Raw genomic sequence first — 4042 nt, 5'->3', positions numbered from 1 at the left:
AATAAAATAAAAATGCAATACATCGATTTGGCACCCAAGTATTGTAATAGTATCGACTTGAGAGATAAATGTGTCGTTACTAATAATAATTTATTGATTTTCAGAGTGCAAGAGCTTGTGGTCCAAACCGAACAAAAGGAATCAACAGTAGAATCAACTACAGAACCAGAATCCACAGAAGACACAATCGACAGCCCGAAACCCAAGAAGAAAAAGAAGAAAGACAAGTGTGAGAAAGAGTCTCAGAACGACAGAGGCCTGGAGCAAACGTCAGAAAACCACCAAACCGCCGCAGACACGGCAGAGATAGACTCCAATGCAAACAGACATCACAAAGAGAAGAAGAGGAAGAAGAAAGAACGACAGGAGTCGGATGAGATCTTGCCCTCCGAGCTCTCGACGAGCGACTCCAGCAGATACGTGAACGATAAAACCAGCAGAAAGAGAGCGGCCGAGAGCAACGACGGCCCGCAGGACGCGCCTGCCGCCAAAAAGAAGAAAAAGAGCAAGTGATTTCGCTCACAGACTGTTTCATGAACTATAAACGATGAGCCCAATGTGACTGAGATACTTCGTGTGTGATTTATATTTAAAGAATATAATAATAAATGTTTTTTTTTTTTCCTCTGGAGTATTTGCACATTTAAAACAAAACATCTGCATTTATCCCCCCATCAGCATGTAACTTTAGGGGCTCCGTAGAGTGCTAATAATCCAGATTTGGAAATCTGAAAAAGTGTGTATCTGGATCAGGGTGATCCAATCCAAGTTTGCTTTGAAAAACCAGCACAAAAGTAAGATGGGTCCAGAAAGAGAGCGGCCGAGAGCAACGACGGCCCGCAGGACGCGCCTGCCGCCAAAAAGAAGAAAAAGAGCAAGTGATTTCGCTCACAGACTGTTTCATGAACTATAAACGATGAGCCCAATGTGACTGAGATACTTCGTGTGTGATTTATATTTAAAGAATATAATAATAAATGTTTTTTTTTTTTCCTCTGGAGTATTTGCACATTTTTGTTTTTCCACCTGAAGAGGGCAGCACTTTCCTTTGCGGTTACACACACAATCCTGAAACTTCCCAAATTCTCCTCTTTAGACTGTTATCTAATGAAATTAATATGGGGGGAAGTCCTTAAGCATCCCTCATTTAAACATTTTATGATTAAAATAAAGTAAGATAAAGGAATGAGCTATTATCAGATGGTGGCAACTGCAATATGATAAGATATTAATAGATAAAATATTTGATTTAAAACTATTCATCGTTGTTTATTGGTCAGAAATTCAACAGCTATGCTAATTACAGTCAGTCTCAACACTAACGGGGAAAAAAGTATCTTGTAAGAGCTCTTAATTTTCCAGTCAATATAACATGAGGTTTCTTCTTTCCCTTAATGTTATAAATATAAAATTCATATTTTAAATGATAATTTTTTTTTGCTGTATGTGAAATTTTTTTATCCTTTACCTTTAGTGCAGGTCTATTTTTGTGTCTGAATCTATTAATTTATTAATAAAGCAATATAAATTGACTTATGTATGTAGCTTTTATCATTAATTCTTGGAATATGTTAATTAAACTGATTTGTTTGAAACTTCTTGTAATTAAAAACCTAATCAAGCAGTCGAAAAGATTGTAGTACTCGCTATACAACCATCACAAATCGCAATCAGTGTAATACCTGCTTTTGAAAATCACATTTTTGTGTTATCGTATATTGATGATATATGTTTTAGTTCCACAAATGTAGATTTGTTGAAGTTGCTGCAAGTTCTGTGGCATTTAAAATTGATTAAAAAAAAAATCTCAATCCTTAAAGGAACTTTAATATAGCTTAAATCTATAAATTACTTGCAATATATACAAAATAAGTTTTATTTTTTAATTAAAAGTTTGCTTTTATATATTTGCTTTTTGTTATTTGTAAATTATTTAATTTTTATTTCATTTATTTGTTTGTTCCAATGTTTTCTTCTTGGGTTTATTGAGGGCTTGTTTCACAGTGATAATGCCTTTTTTATTTGAAATGATAAAAAAACAAAAAAAAACAAGAATACATTTTGTTGTCATGTGACAAGAAGTAAACAGGAAATGACCTCACAAACACCTCCAGACCCTCATGGCTGTATGTGTGAAGGTAAGTAAATCTTTGAAAATGAACATACAGTATAATTCAATTTATGGCATGGAAACACTGAAGTTTAAGTTGTCAAATGTTAAAACAACTAGAAGACTTTGTTAAAAATATAAGTTGTACATTTGAAACTATACTTGAAAATAACCCTCAAGGTGAGTAAACTCAGTTTTTTTCTGATGCAAAGAAAATAAGCCTTTTTTTTTTACTTGATATTTCCATGAATCAAAACATTTCCTGAAAGTAGTGCAAAGGTTTTTCCAAACCACATGAAAACAAAGATTTGATTTCATGCATATTTTTGGATGTTTCATTTTCTCAGACATTCTTACACTGAACCTTTGACCCGTTTTTATTCTCAGGTGTTGCTGAATAGCCAGAGCACGTCTGCTTGAGATTCCTGTAACGTCCTGGACTGCTGGGAATCATCCTGCAATCCCAAACCTCGAGGTGTGTGTGGGAAAGCTCTCCTCCTGCATGACTAACTGTGTGTTATGGGAAATATGTATGCGCATCTTTACAGTAAATCACAGAGCGTTGCTGAAGGTTTCTGAGGTCTTCAGCCAGAGTGGCCCTCGAGTCCGGCGGCACGTCACCTGATCCTGGATAGCAAAACATGGGATTTCCAAATCCAGATCATTCTGATCCAGATTAAACCTTCTGAACAACTGGCCCCAGGATGTGAGGGAACCATCTCAACCTGGACTCCTTTCAGGTTCAAGTCAGCTGGGATTATGTCCAGACTGATACATTCTGCTTTTCTTTTGCCCCTTTTGTTCGACTAGACAAAGTAAGTCTCTTTGACGGCTCGAGGGGAGTTGGATCTCTCATCCTGAAGGATCCTGGGAGCTCCGTGGGAGGTTTTGGGTCGGATCGTGGCCAGACGGGCTCATAGTTCGAATTGTTCTCACTTAGTTTTTCCATCACTGGAAGTGCTGTGATTCGGGTGGGGATAAGAATGTGACGTTTTGTCGGTTTTATTAGGCCTTCACCTCTGATAAGTGGCCCTCGCGCTCATGAGGTGAATTATGTCTTTTTGAGGTTATACGGGGTGTGAGACAAACCAAAGCTCTGATATTCAGGGTCTCTGAAAGTAAATGTCACCCAAAACCAATGATTCGTGGCCAATTTCATCCAGACCTGTTTGTCCAATCAATGGAAAATAGGGGGTCTGTCATTTTTTTCCAATTTAGATTGCCATAGTAATCATCTGATACCAATTATGATCTTATCTCGACCTCCTAAGTTTTGTGGTTAATGAAACATTGTTACAACTTTTTATCTGACTTCCTAACTAACTCCTAAACAGTGTTGGGGGTAACGCATTACAAGTAACGCATGTTACGTAATCAGATTACTTTTTTCAAAGTTACTAGTAAAGTAATGCATTACTTTTACATTTACAAGAAAATATCTGAGTTACTTTTTCAAATATGTAACGCAAGTTACTTCGTTTTTCATTTATTGACTTACAGCTCTCCTGTCCCCATATTGAGAGAAATTGGGAGTAAGTAGTGACTTATTAATTTCACTTTTGATGTGAAAGGGCTTTTAGAGTTGCCTAAAATATAACTTTTGGGTTTTTGTTATTAAATCAAATAAGCAAGCCCAGCTCAGGTGCACTGTAAAAAAAAAAAAATCTGTGAAATTTACGGTAAAATACCTGCAGCTGTGGTTGCCAGAACTTCACCGTAAAAAATATGGTAGCAACATTTTAGGTTTTACAGACTTAACTTAAATTCACAATAAAATACCACATTTCATTAACTGATATAATGTTAATAAACTAACATATTGAAGTGTTAATATCTGTTTTGAACCATTGTAATGCACTGATAACCACCAAAAACTGGTGGTGATGAGAAAGTCACATGATGAACCAAAGCTCATCACAAACAGCTTTTCTA

General features: G+C 36.2%; 1 pseudogene; it reads left to right on the top strand.

Annotated features, from left to right (window-relative positions):
- LOC107755949 (DNA-directed RNA polymerase I subunit RPA43 pseudogene) lies at positions 1 to 603 on the top strand (annotated as a pseudogene).
- Positions 604 to 4042: the final 3439 nt, after the last annotated feature.

Source organism: Sinocyclocheilus rhinocerous, unplaced genomic scaffold, assembly GCF_001515625.1.
Source record: "Sinocyclocheilus rhinocerous isolate Xijiao unplaced genomic scaffold, SAMN03320098_v1.1 scaffold1463, whole genome shotgun sequence".
NCBI classification, from domain to species: domain Eukaryota; kingdom Metazoa; phylum Chordata; class Actinopteri; order Cypriniformes; family Cyprinidae; genus Sinocyclocheilus; species Sinocyclocheilus rhinocerous.
This window is presented reverse-complemented; position numbering and strand designations above follow the sequence as displayed.